Below are 21,678 nucleotides of genomic sequence, written 5' to 3'. Positions count from 1 at the left end.
AAGATAGGCCTTGAACAAGTATATATTCACTTGCTTTATTAAAAAAACTACCATGGCTATCTATATTTTTTTTCCTCCATACATCACTGTATAAAAGAATCCATTTTCCATCTGAATCTCCTTATCAGATTTAACCAATCTAAAATTCAATTCAAAATGTAAAGGAATGGCACCTATACAAGTTTGAAGGACAGAGCAAATGAAATACCCGTCAAAAAAACATTGTACAATGGGTATATCAGCTAGTTCCTCAAATAAAGAAAGCTTCATGGGGGCTTTCACACTATCTCAAATTGTAAAGTTACGATGCATTATGACAAGCAGGGTGCAAATACAAATTATAAATGGTGGTTCTCCATCAACAGGCCTATCAAAAAAAGAGAAAAAGTAAAAGAAAGATGGGATCTCCAAATACGAATGTACCTTGGAGAAAAAAATCCCCAATCTATAACTTTACTGTAGTGTAAAACCGAATTCTGTCAAGTATTCTGGCCTTGTTGATGTTTGAGAAGCCAAAGTGTTCTAGTTGCAGTACTTACTACAATCTTGTCAAGAATAAACATAAAGTCTATCCATAGAGCTATTATGGTCTATCATATCAAGAGGACTATACATATAGGCCTACTTCTTTCCATTATTCAATAGTGTTGTATTCATGGCTTGTGTTCAGATTCAGATGATTTCAGCATGGAGCTAACACAGATGGAGATCCAGCTTCCAATTCCTCTGTTATTCATTTGTTATCGCTTCCTTCAGGCGAAGAAACGAGATCTAACATCAACCGGCGAGCTGCCAGGCGAAAGTAAGAGCCCACTTACATAACGCGATAAGCCCGCTCGTAAATCTAAGGTCAGAGATCCTTTGAAGAGCCTTGCGATGCGACGCTGTCCTCTCGAGCTCTTGTTTTTTTCAAAGTCAGGACACGACTTGCTGTTCTTCCAACGTCCATATCTCTTCGTACGGATTCCTGATGTACGTCTTTGATGTACATGTATGGTTGACCTAACTTTTATGATATTTTGTTGATTATGATCTGTAAATTTTACTTCTATTAATATTACACATTGGGTCCGAATATCAGCATTTTAACTTGCATTCGATCAGCTTTTCCTATCTGATTTAGGGCTGATTTACAAGCGGCCTGCGTGCCGCGATGGACCACCCTGCTGTGAGGGGATTAGCGGTGCCATGCATGGGGCAAAGCGTTCGTTAGAGAGAGCCAGATCTCCAGCCGTAGAAGCTCCATGATTTCAGCCTGCCAAAATATCACCCACTGCATATCTTCCAAACATATACAGATATATACAATTTTGGGGGGAAGTCAAAAAAATTTCATGATCATGAAAATATGTCATATCCACTTCACAACTGCTCACAAAGGCATGCATGCATTAGTATCAGATTTGGGCAAGTCAGCTTTAATATCAGCAAGTAAAAAATTTCATAGGGGCTCGGGGCATATTTGCTCCCGAAATTCCCAAAACATAGGCCTGTAAAGTTCTATCAATTAAAATATTATCCTTACAATCATCAAATTAATGCTGATTAAAGGTGGCCTTTTTCAATATGAAGACGATCATTTGATTATTTATCAAATCAGCAAAGCTTTAGAATAATGTAATCAAACAGAGCAAAAGCTTAAAATAAATGAGTTGTTACATAATACAAACCTTGCATAGTACACTGTAGGTAATTAAACATTTAGTCAAGGTCTTTTACTGATATATTTCTTCTAATAAACAAAATCATAAAAATAAAAAATGAAGTGCCCGAACGTGTACAATAGCCAAATAATGAAAATACTGTAGGCCTATGGCCATCATAAATTCTTATTGACTGGATTGGATTGCTCAATTAAGGACAGTCATAAAAAATATGGAATTTAATGATATTAAATGCAAAGGCCAAGTGTTTACACTTTACATCCATTAAAAGGAGATTTCTGCTGATACACCATCGTTCATGATGCATGATGGTGGACACTATAAAGTTCAATGATGGACTGGTTATAAGGCAGGTGCAGAAGGAGGCCTGGTTTTAAAAAATCAAGAGTTAACTGGACATCGATACCGACTTCAAAGGTCATGCTTGCCAGAAATCATAAACAGAATGATTGTTCCTGGGAATCATGTAAACGGGTTAAAGAGAGAAAGCTTTGTTTTAAGAGAAACTAAATGACCTCTTTCCTCAAATGCCCCATTAACAAATATTTCATATTTCAAAATATTATTATATTTTGCTCAAAATCATGTAGTATGATTTTCTGATGTCCCACCCCCCCAAAAAAATGTCTTGTTTGTTGCAAATACAGGTGCAACTGTTCAATCAAAATTACCATTCAACAATAAATGTATGTACAATTACAAAACATAGAAAACAGGAAATTGCTTTAAAATTCAAATAAACAATAAAGTTTAATGAAATATACATTGTACCTTCATTCCACCTACAATTTATCATGATGAAATATAGCAGACACTGAACACTGAAGCAAATATGGTTTATATTGCTTCCAGTTCTCTGAGATTGTAATTTTCTGTAAAATGTCAAACTGTTCTCCTCTGATGGAATCCAATCCATCATGTAATAGATCATCATTATTTATTGAGGCTGACAAGAACAATCCATATCCAGGCTTACGCAAGGCTTTCCAGCTCACCAAATTACACAATGCAATCACTATTGTGGTTAAATCAGCCATGTAGAATATGAATTTGGTGGTATACATGTACCAGTGGTTCCACATCTTGAAATAGACTGATTAAATTGGGTAGTTTTTACATGGTAAAAATCTAAACAATAAAATTTATCAATTAAAGTATTGTGTTCCATACAATATTGAATGAGTTGTGCCTGGGCTTAAAATTAGAACATGTTAAAGAATGTACATTGTACAAACTACGTATTAGCGACAACGCTATTGACACCAAGGACACTGAGTGTGAATATTTCAGAAGTTTTACAATCAGTTCACATTTGCTGCAGGGATAAATGCATACCTGTACATTATTTCCCTCATCCTTGCTCAAGGATTTCCTGCCTGGTACAGTATCACTATATAAAACAACCAAAGTAAATAAAATGTTTGCATTCTTTCACATACGGCTTGTACATGTACAGACCGATTATTTATTGGTTCAATTACACTTGCTCCAGCGACAATTATGGCAGGAGAATATGTTGTGTCATAATTTATTAAACTACCACGCATGCAAACAATAAGCTCACAAATCTTTCCAAAATGAAATATTATCTATATTCATGAAATTGAGAATATTCTGTGATGGAACATTTAACAGAGGACAGAAGTTTTGAATTACATTGTACACAAGAACAGGTTTCATTATAATGATTTATTGTTGAAAACCAGCCACGAAATCTGACCATGACAATGAATTTGAAAGGCAATGTGATTTACAATGTTTCACATGCCATGTCAATGTAGGTCTTTCATTTTCATGTGATTGAAATGACACATTTCCTTCACGGCTTCATGAAGCATTCAAATTTGACAAAGTGATATATAGCTGTATTACCAATTCATCATCATAGATTCATTTACAATGATTAACTCTAGGGATGGTGATTTTCCGTCTTTAAAAAAATTATATTTTCCTTTTCTAATTTGATCTAAAATTGAAATTCTGTGTATGTATAATACACAGCAAAAGCGTGAATTCCATTTTGAAAAGGAAAATTCAATGAAGTTTCACATGAAAAGTAAAGAATCAAAAGAACCATTTTGATTAATAGCTGGTAAACAAAGTCATTGTCCCTTCATTTATGATTTTTCTCATTCCCTTTCAATATACCAGTAATCAACGGTAGAAGAAATCACTATCTATAGCCTTTTTTTATTTGTGAACCCAAAAGATATAAACCAGGTAAAGCATGAATCTCAATCAACATTTGATGAAAAATTACAAAGAAATTGAAGGAACTAACCTTCAAACCGATGCATATCATAGTGAAAGGTTAGGCAAATTTGCAATTTGATATCAATGGAAAAGGAAGGCAGAGCTAAAACCATTACAGCATATTCCCTGAATCATGCTGAATCTTCATCATCCAGGGTGGGATTTCATGAAACAAATTTGTTACAAGCTACTGAAATCCTTGCATCTGATTGGCTCAGAGCAAACTTCTCAGTGTAAATCAATCATTGACAAGATGCTTGATGAAAACACTCCCCATGTTTCATTCTCATCATCTTTTCTTAATTCATCCCTCTCATGGCTAATTTGGCTCCAGTTTCGCAGACCTCTTTCACCTAAATATGGCAGCCATTAACGAAAGATGAAAAAAGGCCTGTATTTGTTGACAAAAGAGCATTATGAGCATAACATCCGGACATCCATCTGGCAAGTAGTCATCCCGCGAAACTTTAGCATTCATTTTGACACAGTGAATGGTATGTAGATGTGCATGTAGCATTTTCACTATAAGGAAATTCAGACAATGTGTCACCAGTTCACAAAGAGTCTGTATTCAAATTTTAACTGCTATCACTTACAGAAGAGTCCTACAAAATACAATTTAAGACTAGTGTAGATGTATGAAAATAACCCATCCACAAAGACTTTGGAATAAAGTTGAAATAAAATTGGCTTAAATAGCCTAGAGAGAGCTAACAATGCTAGACATATTTTGCTTACAAAGTAAGGCATGTTCCAGGGAACTTAAAGGTCAAGTTTACCCCCATAAAAAAAGTTTATTTGAATCAATAGAGAAAAATCAAACAAACAAAACACTGAAAATTTCATTAAAATCAGATGTAAACCAAGAAAATTATGACATATGAAAGTTTCCCTTATTTTTCACAAAATAGTTATATACACAATTCAGTGCAAATGGGAGAGTTGATGATGTCCCTTTAATACTCACTATTTCCTTTGTTTTTTATTGTTTGCATTATATACAATTTCAATTTTTACAAATTTGACAATAATGACCAACTTGGCTGAACCATATAATGTTAAAACAATGGAAATTCCACATGTTCAGGGAGGAATAAAAATTTCTTTCACATGACAATGAGCTGAAAATTACAATATTTTATTTTTCGTGTAATAAAATACAAAAGAAATATTGAGTGGGTGATGCCATCAGTCCACTCATTTGCATACCGACCAGGATGTGCATATACATGTACATGTATTACTGTTTTTTGAAATTTGAAAATGTCAACTTTATTTTACATTCAACTTTGATGAAATTTTCAGCATTGTGCTTGTTGGATTTTTCTTGTTTTATTCAAATCAACTTTTTGTTGGGGTGGACTTGTCCTTAAAAGAGCAAAGAAAGAGAAATTCAGTTCATTTTATAACGCAAGTCATGAGGTCAGATCCCATCCATCATGCAAAGAGAATGTAGTGTGAATTAGGTTACATCTCATTCCTCTTGTTTTTTTTTTAAAGATAACGTATGGTGTAACTTTACTCCTTATTATAAAGGCAAGTTGAAGAATATCAATTTACACATGTGCCTGTAAATCATCACGATGACTTGAGGTGTCAAGGGGCACCTCAGCAAGATTTCAAGTTAATGATATTCATTCTTATCGAAGTAATTGAATAGTAACAGATCATTGGACAATACTTTTTCAAGAAACATGATTCTTAATTTGAAAGATTTGAAATTTTGAATGCATTTGAGAAATATTAGAATGTATTTGATCTATATTTCTGCACATCCTGTAGTTCAAAACATTGTTAAATTCAAATCAGTTGTAGATTAATCATGCCATGAGGAAAAAAATTATATTTTCTGTACAAGGATTTTTCTACCTTTGTTCATTCCGAATAACCTTTTGTAACAATGCCAGTAGTAAATTATGGAGGCTATTTCAGACATTTTGAAAACTAAATCGCTTTCATCCGCAGAGCATTTTTACTCCCACAAACCTTGGATAAAACTGTGCTTGGCCTTTGGAGTTTGGAAATAATGATTTAGGAAGCTGGAGAGAGACAATGATAGCAAAATCAGTATGCAACTTTACAAGTTTTTTAATGAAAAAATATATTCAAATTAGATATGCTCTGGAGATACATGTAGCACCAGCCCAAGAGGCTCATTCCTGTTGAAAGAGAAGATGAGGTAGAGCTGTAAAGACCATTAATGTTCCCATGAACAACAAACAGAGTGATGAGATACAAACGACTTTGGAAGGCGTGAATTACACGAGGTCTCGTTAGCGGTGTTGCATGTTTCATGAGGATAGTGCCGACCATATTGGAGCAGACGTTTCTGACAGGCGTGGCATTATCTGGCGGGTATCGCCGATGCTGTCGGACCGTGACGAAGATGAAACAGAGGCTAACATGACTGGTGACCTTTGGTTTAGAAGAATGTTAAGAGCACCGTTCAAAGATAAAGGATGATGATGATGAGAGGGAGGGGAGAGTGATAGCAGTGGTGGCATTATAGGCTATCTGGAGATAACTTGGAGAACATCTGATCCTACAGAGCATTCCAAGAATAAATTATTGTGTGAACAAGATAGGGTCAAAAAGGCTTCCCTGCCTCCTTCCTTTCGCAGTGCAGTCATTGGCTGAGCTTAATTCACACTTTACAAACACCTTACATGTACAATCACAGATCTCAAAGATGTTTAAGATGTCAATCATAAATTTTGCCTTAAATCAATGTTCTGTCGGTCATAGAACTAAATGAAGTTTGAAAACCAAACTGAAAATGCTGAGAAAGCTGTGTTTTGTTTTGCCTTTTGAAGGCAATTCATCAGAACCACAGATGAAAAAAAAAACACAACAAAGATCTCCTGAAGACAGGATTCTACTACACTTCAGAATTGACCTTTACTTCCTGGGTCTATCTCACTGATTAATAGTACCTGTATATGGTGGGTGGTCTTAATATGAGGGTTAAACAGTGTAATTGAATACTCTCTAAAATTTGATCTGTGATTTGTATTTGTGCATCTACATGTAGCCTGCCTACTAAAGAAATTTGATCAAATGCACCTTCATGATGCCATACAAACACCAATTACTTTGAGTAACTCTACCCTACATTGACAACCCCTCTCTCCTCTCTCTGTATCAAGTCCTGAGGCTAGAGTGTCACAGGACACAACTTAAATACCAACTTTTGTTTCTTCGTGTCAGAAAGTGACAAAACAAGAAACCCTCCAATCCCAATGTCCAAATATTTACTACATAACTTAACTATCAAGCTTTACACCAATACTCGAACCAGAACAAGATATACATGTAGGTATAATGATTAAATTCACTCATCGATAAAGGAGAATGTTTTGGGCATTAGCAGGGTCGCCTGCCAATTAATGACCATTCACGGCTGTATTGATGTTTTAACGTATGTGTACTCACACCATGACATCGTGTACATGTGATGATCAATTGGATGGGGGATCGAGTAACTGAAACATCAATAACATTTGTATGTGTTCCTTTCAATTGGTTTGATTGACTCTGCCCAATGAATTGGGAAATACTGTTTTAAACATTGTTGAATCAGGGACACAGATCTATCTTTAGATTACTCCAGGGTCCTAGAGGACATACATTGTAGGGGCCTACAATATGTAGGTCGGACATGCCATGTTCTAAATTCTGGCCTTTCTAGGACAACACCCCTGACATCTGGAAAGTGTAGGATCCATGATAGGGTAGATGATACTTAGGTAAGGTGTGCATCAATGCTCACTTATAACCAAAAGGGGACCAATGGCTTCAGGTCCTCAGCAAGGGACTTTGTATTGAGGATTGATACTTTCACAAGCTAGACACCAGCATCCAGCATTTGAAGACATTTTTGGATCCAGATCAACAACACACCTCACCTCTTAATTCAGAATCAAATTATACTTAATAGGAAATTTAGGCCTACATACATGCACATGTATCATCCATCTGGTAAAACAATCTTCCTGTTAATTGGCCTTGATCCTACCGCACATCAATTTATGGTGTCCTGCTAATTAGCTTAAAAACTAATTCCAGTACAAGAACTAATATTGTAGGTCAAAATATGGGATTTTCCATGTAGAGTGAATTATAGACCACAAAAAGTTAATTCTTTTTATCAATATCACATTAAATTTTGGTCCCCTATGAAAAACAGCATTTGCTGGTAGGGTGTTTTACAGGGGGATTAATTGGCGCATTGCACCAAAAGTGATAGGACCGATTTGGGGAAGGGTTTTCTCACCACGTGGTGTTTGAGCCAGGAAGGATAAGAAGGGCGTGTGCTAAGTCAGGCGGGGTAGTTATTTTTGCTCATATTTTGTTTTGCTGCCGTAGGCCATTTCGGTTTTATTATACCCGGTTGTCGGGTCGTCCAGTCCAGAGATACAATGTTATCATACCAGCTTATTGATTTGAGACTGATTTGAAATAAACATTATGTAAAACTTTCCTTCACCTCTTTGTTTAAACTTGTCATTTCTTGACTCCGTCTTTCTTTGTACGTGGGCAGCCACCAGTCTTCTTGCAAAGTACATTTTGAGGAACAGGAAAATGATATACATGTAGAAGGACAAAGCACTTTCATGCAGGCAAATTGTGATTTCATGACACAAAAACTCAGATTTTCTCATGTGAGATTTAGGCTTATAATAACATTTTCTGCATTAACAACTTGGGTGACTTGAGGCAGATAGGCAGTATGCCTGTGCATTCCATTTTCATGGAGGATAAATTAGACTGAAACTTGTTACAGTTGAACTCGATAACTCCATTTTCCATTTGGCTTTTTTTTTTTCTTCAAAGTTCAATACTGAATTCATAAAATGTAGCTACTAAAACGAGATGAGATTTACATTGAAGTCCCAAGTTATCTTTTCACTATAAAAGAGAAAATGTTATTTTACTTGAGGTTTCATAAAATAGTATAATCAAAGTTCAATTTCCTTAAAGAGAAATGCCAGTTGTAACAATTTCAAAAAGAGTTCATACAGAATCTAATGACCATCCAAGTGTCCTATTGCATTTTATAAATTAGAAAAAAATATGTGCCAAAGGATTCTGGGAGAAATTGTGTCGGCCCTAAATAATTGCAGAGAAATAAGCAGAATAAGCATGGGATTCAAGCAAATCTTTTAAAAAGCAAATGACATTGTCCCAAATGTGCTTATCTGTGCAGGCGATCTACATTGTGTTCAGCTGAGATTCAGTTCAGAGTTTAGTTTAAGTAACTGTACCAGATCAAGATCCATGATGATACCTGACAATTAAAGGGATCGTTTAACTTTGTGAGCAGCTGATTAAAAAAATTCTCAAACTGAGTTGAAACGTGCGTATGAGTGTCTGTATTTGTCCTCAAAAACCCTGAAACAGACCACAATATACGATGAAAAACTCTAATTTAGATACAAGTAGCAATTTATTAGCCTGATTTTGAGAACCGTCTAGTAGATGGGTACAGCTTATGACCAGTTTTCTCCAATTCAAAAAGTCTGTTGGCTATTTTGACTGCCTTCTGTTGTGTGTATCTCTTATACACACACTATTAGCTGCACTGTACATTCAGAGTATACCTTGTACACACTGTATGTAGGTCATGCTGTGTTCATCTAGAATTAATGTGTTGTGGTGCACAGATTCCCTGTATACACATAGTCATTGAAACCAACTCCCAATTATTTCAAACTTTGGTTTACATCTCCAAGGTTTTAAAAATGATCCTGTAAATATAATACTTTGAAACTTTTGGGATGGTATTTTTACACTATAAGCCTAATGTTTAACCCATTTTCAGGAACCAAAAGGAGAATTTTTTAAATCAGAACAAAGTGAAATGATCACTTTAACCTTGGTTTTACAGACTTTCTCGCAAAAATCGGCGTTTACTGCAGCCACTTTCATTAGCAAATTTGAAAGTTGAAATGGTGAGACAGCACAAAGAAAGCGTTGCAGAGGCAAGCAACTTGCAAAAGAAAGATAGATTTATAAACCAACTACTGGTGCAGAAAAATGTATCTGAGCTTGCTGAGCTGATTCAAAGCAAAGTATTTTATGCAACGGGTCTTATATTTGACAGATCCTTTATTCATGGCCATCACTCATAAACTGTGATTCATAACACAGGGGAGTTAAAAACAATCGTTCTGATGGACCAGCATATTCTACTGATTGTCTCAAGAGGAGGTATGAATAAAATTATACTTCGTTACGATAAGAATAAATCATCTCTAAGAAATACTCAGGTCTGGTCGAGGAAATTTGCTCTGTTACAAGTTTTCAGTAATTCAAATGTATGTCAATGGGGAACTTGTATTATAAAGATAAATCAGAAGAGTGAAAAAATTTTTTTTACATGATTCGATTTTCTACCCAATACCTGGTCCAAAGGAGGGAGTGTTCTCTCAGCATAATTCATATGAAGCATATGAAGAGTCTTGGAACAAAATCCTGAAAATCCATATTAACAAATACCTTTTCATACTAAACAACACAAATAAAACGAACCAGAGAAACAAATACAAATAGAAATACAAGGAAACCAATATGGCTTGATCAAACTGGATATGATAGTACCAATTATCACAATGACAGGTTAAAATGTAGTCTTTGTTAATGTTAAATACTCCCAAAGCATCATCATTTAAATGATGTAACATTTAACTGATCTCATCAGAAAACTTCAGACTGTCATTTGAATGTAATCAGATTTAGCTTTTTTTTAAACCTTGCCATTGAGCGACCATCAACCAGAGTATTGACAAAAGAGTTCATCTACACTATCATTTCACAATGATTCTCAAAACTTGATCAATTCGGAGAGGATTACAAATAAATCGATGCATTGTATTAAAAAAATTTGCAAGTGCTCTCTTCAACTCTGTGTGAGGCTTTCTCTCCCTCTCTTTTGTTAGTTCTACCTTTGTCTCCCTGTCTCTCTCTCTCTCTCCCCCCCCCCCCTCTCTCTTGCTTTGACTCTATCCTGTCTTCCTTCCTTTATTTCTTTCTCTGTTTCATGTAAGGAGGCAAAAATTTCAAGGGGGCTAGACATGACGTATCTTAGGGGGAAAATTCTAAAAAGCTTTGAGCGAGCGAAGTGAATGGGCAAAAATTTTGATCTTTTTAAATCTCATTTTAGATTTTAACATTATATTCAGAAAAATATTTTCATATTTCACTTTTTTTTTTCATTCTTTCTTTTTGTTAATTTCCTCCTGAAACTTCATGAAACTTTTTGGTGGGTCTGTGCCCCCCCCCCCCACCTTCTGTATGCCAGTATCAAGCACACTTCCTATCATTCATTCACGATTCTTAAGACTTACCCCTCTGTATGCCATATTGAATCCTTTGGATATATATATACCACTCTGGACTGAAACTCCAACTTGATGATCTACATGAAAATTCCTGTTTGGTATGGAGACAAATAAAGAGGGGAAAAACACAGAAATTACTGAAGGATAAAGATGATTAAGCCATTTAAGAACACATCAGCAAAACATTTCTAGTTCCTCCAAACTTTCAAACTTAAAATTGAAAGTCTAATTGGAGTAATTGGTAAATAGAAACCTACCATTTTTGTATTGGAATAAATGTATAAAATAAATGCAGCAACAAGTGTAGCAAATTTGTTAGAACAGACCATCATTACCTTCACCATCATCAACAATATCATCAATCATGAATTCAAGATATCACCCATCATCACCCCCACCACCACCACCACCAGCATCATCATCGTCATTGCTTCATCATCATCATCACCATAATTATCACCATCATCATCATCATCATTACTATATACTGCAATCATGCAATACACAGATTTCCAATTAATTGTTATCCTTTTTCTCCCAAGCAACGAAGAAGAGCAACTTCTGGATTTTCAACCCTTTCTAAGAATCTTCTCAAAATGGCACAACTGCCCTACATTTATAGAGGCATTCATCACTCAGCTCAGACTTGTGATTGTACTGTTAACAAGCACATCCATGAAGTGTCACAATCTATTTTACCATGATAACATTCAATTACTTATACTCAACTGTTTTCAACAACTCAGGCATATGTGTAGTACGACTGGCAAGCTAAAGCCAACTGATTTTATTCCACTTCTTTTATTACCCATTCAAATTAGATTTCATTTTCAATCTTCACATTCAAAATGCCTAGTGTAACTGTGTTATTGTGAATGAGATGTGCCGAGCCCATTACAGGTATACATAATGCTTATTTACATTCAGGGACACAACAAGCTTTCAAGGAGGTGTGCAAGACGCTATCATTGAGGATATTACCTTCTCATAACTTGAGATCGTCCAACCCTGCCAAATTGTCCTTGGCATTTTGCAATTACATTCGTGAGTCGCTCTAGTAGCAGCTTCTCAACAAACATGTGTAGTTATCACAGAGAAAATATACTTGCTACATGTAGGTTACATGTAGGCCCTATATTTCAAAGCACTACGTTCACACAGTTTCTGAGTTGAAATTTGCAATGAATAATGTGGTAAAATACATTGATGTCTTCATGTTATCAAGGAGCTTCTTGATGTTATTTTGACAGGAAATAGGTTTATTGGTTGCTTTCATGCCCACATGAACAAAGAAAATTACTGTTTTTTTATCAGAAAGTAATACGGATTTTGCATTGTTGCTGGCTGGCAGGTCTGAAACCTCTGAATGCACAACTTTTTATTCTTGAAGCCTGAACATAATACACATTGATAGGGCAGGTGTGAGAGCACTTTTGGAACGATCATCAGTGATAAATCACAAGATATATTGCCATGATAACAAGTCCAGTGAGGGAATAATAAGCTTTTTTATCATCTTTTTCTTTGTATTTTCCATCAGTACCTTCTGATGTATTTTTCTGGTTAAATGTTTCATATTGTTTTCTAACTAGCACATCAATGATGTGGAGCTCATCCGGCATCTCGCAACGAAATTTAACACAATTTAAATTTCAACCCAGTTGACACTGTAGTGAATTATATTGGTGACATAAATTGAGGATATAGAATTGAAATTGATGAGGAAATGACATAGAAACATTTTTTTGTGATCTATGAATAAATTTCATATAAATTAAGCATAAATAATATTATAGTAAAAATTTCTTAACTCTGTGTGGAACCTTGGTGAACCTCATGTAGCTCTCTGATGGAACAAAAATAATCAAAATCAATCAACAAATAAATAAGTATTTTTTGTGAGTTTAGAAAATATATGAATAAATTAGCATATTTAATGAGTTTCAAAATTCTGTGTTGAAATTTTGTATCACCACCTCAAAACTATCATATAAAGCAAACAAAATTGAAATTGATCAACAAATGAAGAAGAAATTTTTTTTGGTGTGATTTATGAATAAATTTTGCATAAATTAGCATAAATAATTTTCTAGACAAAATTTCAAAATTTTGTGTACAAGTTTGGTGGACCTTATGCAGCTCTACCAGATGGAAGAAATAAAATCAAAATCAGTCAACAAATAAAGAAGAGGCATTTTCTGTGATTTATGAATAAATTTTGCATAAATTAGCATAAATAATTTTTTACTGAAAATTTAAAAATTCTGTGTAAAAGTTTGGTGGACCTCATGAAGTTTTACCAGATGGAAGAAAAAAAAATCAAAATCGGTCAACAAATAAAGAAGAAGCATTTTATGTGAATTTTTAAAAATATGCATAAATTAATTTTGCATAAATTAGCATAAAAATTGTTCAAAATTTTGTGTAGAAATTTGGAACTGTATGAAAATGAGTAATTTTGGTTCTACCAGATGGAAGCAAAAAATTCAAAATTGGTCAACAAATAAAGAAGCATTTTTGGTGAATTTTGAAAAATGCGCATAAATTAGCATATTTAATGAATTTCAAAATTCTGTGTAGAAGTTTTGAATCCCCCACCTAGTGCTATCACACCTAGTGCTATCATATAAAGCAAACAGAATTGAAATCAGACTTGAAATGGCGAAGAAGCATTTAGAATTGGGGACGGACGACAGACGCCAGACGACGGACACCACGCCATGGCATAAAAAATTTGTTACCTTTTTATAATTCTTTCATCTCCTATGAATTCCCATGTATGTTTTGTTTTCTCCTTCCATATTTGTTCTTTCATTTTCTTTTTGATCAAATCTTATGTATTTCTTTTTTTTTTCATTTTTCAACCATTTTCTTTTCACACCTTTTGTGAATTGAAGTGTCAATCGTTGGATCAGCCCTGGTGCATTCATTCAATGAACAAGGTTGTGATGATATAACCTTCTTCTCTGTTACTACTCCCTGTGTGGGGAATTAACTTAAATAAGGTTGACAATGTTTGGCTTATTTTTTCTTGTTCTTGGGGACAAATGCTTGATTTGTTGACACTGTCAGTTTCCATTACACCTATTAATCACATTACTTGGCTCTTAAGTAAATTGAATTCTTTTTTTTTTCTAAAATAAAGAAAAGATATTGAAAAATCATAATTTTCTTGACATTTTACTTTCCACCAATAGAGGGCGTAAACAATAATTTGCCAAAAAATCAAGTGTTTAAGTACTACTCTGGTTAATACAAAATTTATCTCCATGCTACTACAGAAAAATTAATTAAAACTATGAAAATGAGTAATTTTGGTTACAAAAGTAGTACATGTACATGTATTTTAATGATTTCTTTAAAAAATGTGTTGTATACTGTAATGATCTACGTGTAGATTAAGCACAGGCAGGGTGGTTGCAGTGAACAAGTGCCCTGACGGTTCGTGCAGGTGTAGCGTCGTGTAGCGGTAGTGAAAAGTAGTGGAGTCTACAGTACATGAACCATCATCTGAGGTAATGATCAACATGATCAAATATGCAAACATGGGCATGGGCGCTAATGCAGTTTTGCACCAGCCGAATTTGAGTAAATTTCCCCACCAGAAATTGTTTACAAATGTAATGGCAGTCTCTCAGTCACATTTCGAGGTCAACAATATAGGCCTAGATCCCGGGGTGGGGGGTTACTCGTGTGTATATCGCATACTGGGATGTGCCGCTCCAGTGGGTCATTTATTTCAAAATAATCCTAAGACATGGGTCTTGCTATTGCAAGAAATCCTTAGCCATGGGTCCTATTTTTCAACTGAAAAATCCTTAGACATGGGTCCGATTCTGAAAAAAAAATGCTTACAAGAATCCCAACGAAAAGCCCAGGAAATCTGTGTTATTGGCCACCGAATATAGCGCAAATACAAAAGGAAAAGTTACTGTTAATCCCCATTGGAAATATTTCTTTTTTATAATGTGACATTTTATGTACAAAAAAACGATCCGAAAATCAGGTTTCCGCCGAATGTTAGATCTAACGTTACTGCTAATACGTTGGCTGTACGTACGGGCCAACAACTCTTCAGTCTATGTATTGGTGAGTGGAGCCAACGCAGTTCAGGGGAACAACCAAAATACAGAGACTGAAGCTTTTGGTCTACTGGTGGTACTGCCTCGATGTCAGGATTCTGCCGTCAGTAAGACCTTCATCTACAGAATTGAGGTGGGTGCATGATTTCGGCATTATCCTGATTTAAGTCACCAAGACACCAGTCCATTCATTGCTGTTTATTTCATCAGCGCTGGTTACTTCTTTCGACTCCCATTGTCACTGTCATTGACTTTGTACACAACGAGTGCACACACACTGACACAAGAGAAGAGAGGTGACTAATTAATTACAAGATAAGGCCATAATTTCTTTTCTTTTCTTTAATTTTGGGGGTTTTGGTACCCCAACCTCGAAGGTACATCAATCATGTACCCATGTTACCTGGGCCGGCTGTGTGGTTACCTTCTGTCTGGGTTATTAATAGCTAGCTAGGACGCCGAAACTCCGGCGAGGCAAAACAGCTGTCCTGACACTGCGAATGAGAAAGGGCACCGTAGCAAAACATTGGACTTGGAACCGAAAAATGTAATATATTTCACTCGTTTTACAAAGATATAGTTTGTTTTTAGAGTAGCACATTGACAATGATTTCACGGATTACCTTAAGAACAAGCTCCAGGGAACCTGATGACCATCAGGTGGATTAGCAGAATATTCAACGGAAACTCACCACTCCTCCTTTCCTGTCTGCCCAATCTTGTTGACAAAATTGCGTCAAAGTTTAACGAGAGAGGGAGGCATTTGAAAAAAAAAGATTCGAGACAGAAAATAAATATAAAAATATCATGCAGGTCGACTTCATATAACTTCGTTTTATTACTGCTTCTCCACAAATATAAAAATATCACTTTTTAAAATATTAGAGTCTTTTTCACACATTGTAAAGTAGTGGTCTCGTATGAGCCTCTTGAGCAAAACTTCAAAACTGATTCTGAATTAAAGAGGAGAAAATAGGGATGCACATTTCTGGATGCCCCTGCCTAAAGCTGCCTGTTTTTATTTGTTTTTTTATATTCTCTCTTCATTCATGATTTTTTTCTTATTTTACATCATATCAAATATGTGAAATAGGGATTCTGGCTCCCCTGATCATTCTTCTTCTGAGAATTTACCTTTCATTTTCAGCCGAGGAAAAGTGACCTTGTTGCCCCCCTTTTTTCATATTGCCTTTTATAGGCCCAGCTATTTACATGCATTTTGGGTCGGGGCCTTGGGCGCAAAACGAAAACGGCAGAAATTACATCAGACTCCTTCTGCCCACTACATAACTTTGTTCTCCAGATTTATCTGATAATAACAAAATACCTGTGGTTATGAACAGCATATATATTTAGTTACATATCAATTAAAGGTGGCATTTTTTTCCTCTCCAATTCATCCCCTTATTATTTTCATTATTTTTTTGTTTATTCTGAGGAAGCAGTAAGTCGGATAATGTATTTTAAGATTCATAAGGTGTCTTTCATCTGATTATGAACATCACTGGATGAAGGGGGTTGGGGGTCCTTGAGGGCTAGACAAAAGGTCCAAGACCAAGAAAAAAAGGAGAAGAAGAAAGGAAAATAATGGGAAAGATGGCATAAGAAATTATTATATAATAATTTATAAATTAGAGTTTCATTTAAAGGTCAAGTCCACCTCAGAAAAATGTTGATTTTAATCAATAGAGAAAAATTAGACGATCATAATGTTGAAAATTTCATCAAAACGGATGTAAAGTAAGAAAGTTATGACATTTTGAAGTTTCACTTATGTTTCACAAAATAGTTATATGCACAATCTAGTCACATGCGAATGAGAGAATTGATGTCCCCCACTCACTATTTGCTTTGTTTTTTATTGTTTTAATTATTTTTACAGATTTGAAAATAAGGACCAACTTGACAAAACCATGAAATGTTAAACATTGGTAATCCAACATGGTCAAGGAGAAATAAAACTTTGTTTAACAGGACAGTGAGGAGAAAATTAGGATATTTCATATAATAAAATATAAATGAAATAGTGAGTGATGTCATCAGTTCCCTCATTTGCATACCAACCGGGATGTGCATATAACTCTTTTGTGAAATTAGGCGAAACTTAAAAATGTCATAGCTTTCTTATTTTACATCTGATTTTGATGAAATTTTAGTGTTATGCTTGTTGGATTTTTCTCTTTTAATTCAAATGAACTTTTTGTTGTGGTGGACTTGTCCTTTAAAGAATTCAAAGTTTTTCTCACTGGCTTTTCTTTGTCAGAACTATAAAAAAAAATCTCTCTGTACATTATTTTCTGCCCCTCAACATTTTGACTCATTATGCTACCTTTAACATATAAGACAGGGGGGGGGGGGGGAGTACATTTCTCGTTAGGTGATAGATGTATCGCCTGAAACGTCTATATGAATTTTGATGTTCCCATTGGTCTATTGCCAAATCTTATCCCATGGGGTCCCAAATTTGCAATTTTGGTTGCCATCTCAGAAATTTCCTGAAAAATTATATTTTCTATCAAGACAGTTGGGAAAAATTCATTAAATATGTTAATCAATATGATGCTGACGGAAGTAACTACAATCGTTTGGTGGACAGTATGAATGATAGTTTGAGCAAAATTAGGATTTATGCCAAATGCCTTTGATAGAAAATATGCATAAACAAATTTCATATTTCACTCTTTTTCTTGTCCTTTTCTTCTTTTTTAATACTTTTTTTAATTGGTTAGGGGACATTTTTAGGGGCACTGCCTTGTATCTGTCCACCAGTGAACAAACAACTTTGGTCAGTCTGGCATCATTTTTGTTGGTGTAAATGAAACACCATAATGCATGTACTGTGTGTAGCAACGGAAAGGTATAATTTACTTAGATAGGTGTACGATGGAAAACTGTGAGTAAAGAACCTATTGTAATGAAACCTCTTGGAAGAGTTAGTGGACATTGCCTTGCAGTGTATTAATCATCCTGACCGTCCAGATAAATTTTTAGCAATTTCTTCTAAAAAAAAATGGAGCGCCTCTGGCAGTCTCACCTGCATCGCGTGATTCAATATAGCAGCAGTGTTGATTTTGAAAACTACTACAAAATAATTATTCACAAAAAACACCATTCATATAATTCTACAATACTATGTTCATTGACAATAAATGACATTTGACCTTGATCGTGCGACCTAAGACTTGTCAGTGATATTTGATTACCCCTATATCCACATTTTATTAACTATATCTATAAACTTTGAAAGTTATGACAGCAATTTAATAATTACCTCCAAGATGGCCAAAGTTCGTTGACCTTAAATGACTTTTGACCTTGATCATGTGACCTGAAACTCGCACAGGATGTTCAGTGATACTTGATTACTCTTATGTCCAAGTTTCATGAATCAGATCCATAAACTTTCAAAGTTATGATGGTAATTCAACAGATACCCCCAACTTGGTTAAAGTTCATTGACCCTTAATGACCTTTGACCTTGGTCATGTGACTTGACACTCAGGCAGGATGTTCAGTAATACTTGATTAACCTTAAGTCCAAGTTTCATGAACTAGGTCCATATTTCTTTTAAGTTATGATGTTTCAAAAACTTAACCTTAGGTTAAGATTTTGATGTTGATTCCCCAACATGGTCTAAGTTCATTGACCCTAAATGACCTTTGACCTCGGTCATGTGACCCGAAACTCAGGCAGGATGTTCAGTAATACTTCATTAACCTTATGGCCAAGTTTCATGAACTAGGTCCATATACTTTCTAAGTTATGCTGTCATTTCAAAAACTTAAACTTCTGTTAAGATTTGGTGTTGACGCCGCCGTCGCAAAAGCGGCGCCTATAGTCTCACTCTGCTTTGCAGGCGAGACAAAAATGAAAATAATTGTTTTCAAGAAAATTCTAAGATGGCTGCTACAATTTCTTCTTTTGATACCCATGGGACATGATTTGGCAATTGAAAAGTAAAAATTCACAAGCTAAGAGACTTAAGGCAATAAAAATGACTTTTTTTCGCATTCTCCTATGGTGCATAATATAGGAACCCTAATTTCCGATAACACTACATTATTCCTTAAATTCCCTACATACACTGAACTGAAACAAAAGGAACAGGCATTGAATCACAGCCAATGTTTAAAGAAAACATTTATTCATCTGCCTACAGGAGATGAGAAAGAAAAATCAAAAAGGAAAAAAAAAATCCATACACTATCTCATATACATTCATGTACATTACATTAAGAGAGGGCTTTATAAAGTCAACATTCATCTTGGTACAATGCACATGGTATCTTCATATATTCATCCTATACATATTCCACATTACATTACATTGGTTTAATACATCATTTCACTATTCACTGCATCGACACAAAATCTTGATTAAAAAATCACAACAAAGAGATCATGATACAGCTACACATGCAATCCAGACATTAATGTGCAAGTGTGGAGATTTCTTTTAGCATAATTCATGATGATCTGATTTATTCTTATACATATTTTTACCTTTCACAGCAATACTAGGATTATTTCCCTCACAAGTGACAGCTGAAAATACCTATAACATTGAACAAGGTACACCAACACAATAACGCAGTGTCTGTATTACTTTGAGCATTTTGTGTGGTGTAACAATGTAACAAACTCTTGACACCGACTCAGGCAACACCATTAATAATGCAGCACTTGATTCGACAATTTGTGCAGGGATGCCTTCTGCATGGAAAACCAACTAACACCAGAGCTTTAATCAAAGTCTGGTGTAAGAACAAAGTGCTCTGTTTTACAAATTTTACCAGTATCAGTAAAAACCAGATGGCGTGAAGGGATAAGGACAGGTATAACACATTTGATACAATAAATAATACTTGCTTGATGAAATGATTAAACATGAACATTTTAATAAACATTCAATAAAGTATTCCTTTAAACCCTGTTTGAACGTTTGAATGATATAATGTGGCAATGTTAAAGACAATGATGACTTATAATACAGAATATATATATGTTTATATATATATATTTTTATTTTTTGGGCGGGTGGGTGATTCTTAGAAAGAAATAACATTTTAGCGGATGAGAACCAAGAAATGCACTTCAAATATCAAGACATCCCAATAAACATTTGTTTGTAAACATTACATACATTCAGACCACAAGTCAATATTATGCAAGCCTATTCGATGCAGTTTTATGTTTCGAGCAAATTTGCTATAAATTTCAACAGGGACAACCAAATTGTCATCATATAGAAGTGAAATATACACCATTTGAAGGGCACTTTTAAATCAATGTCTGTAAAGTTTTAATATTGATATAGTGTATATCATACCAGCATCATTATCTGAATATGCAAAGTAATCAAAATATAAGAGGATTATGATGCATAAATGGAATATATCATTACTTAAAATATACATCACTATACTCCTCGTATGTTTACCAAAGAATATACTAGTAACTATGCTAGCACAGGAACCCCTGTCCAGCTGATTTTTCCCCAATACCGTAGATAATCACACAAGGTTTTGTCATTCCAAAACATACAACTGAATTCCCAACACGAGAGCATTATCGGCATTCACAATCACATAAATCCTTCAAAATAACCAGGAATAATTTATTTTGATACATGTATATCTACCAGATAGGCGCAAAGGTTAGGAAGACTACGATGTGATACCATGAACATGGTAGAAAATATATAACGTCACATACGAGACACAGGTTTATTCTTTTGCAATAACTTTTTAAAATTTATGCCACTGAAGATACAGATTTAACTTCCATTAATCTCATTAAATAAGATTAGACTTATTTTTAAAATTGGATTACACTGCAAAAAATTATGCCGTTACCTTATATTGAATGGTTCCTGCAATCAAAATGAGTCAAAAAATGAAATTAGCTTTATGTAGCATCACTTTTAAGTGATGTTGGAAAAATAATTTGTTAAAAAATATCAATAATTCGTTATTTTCTGCAGTTCTCACGCTTGATGACTGCCACCCCTCGAAAATAGGGTATGCACAATCATGTGACTTTAAAAATAATAATATTAATGATTGTACATTTATGTTGCGCAATTTCTATTTGTATATACTCAACTCCGCATTACATTAATAGAAGGTAAAATACACGAAAGTACGATTAAGTTCCAATTACTGGAAAAGGGAAGTCTACTATCTCTACACAATATATAACAAAAGGCGAGTTATTCATTGATACTCTCTTGAAAAACGTAGGTTTTTAGTTTAGCTTTGAAGAAGGTAATAGATAATGCATTTGTTATTGATGCATGTGACGTCAATGCCAGTCAGTCCTCGCCTTTGCCGTTATAG

Source organism: Lytechinus pictus, chromosome 2 (genome assembly GCF_037042905.1).
Source record: "Lytechinus pictus isolate F3 Inbred chromosome 2, Lp3.0, whole genome shotgun sequence".
NCBI classification, from domain to species: Eukaryota; Metazoa; Echinodermata; class Echinoidea; order Temnopleuroida; family Toxopneustidae; genus Lytechinus; species Lytechinus pictus.
This window is presented reverse-complemented; position numbering follows the sequence as displayed.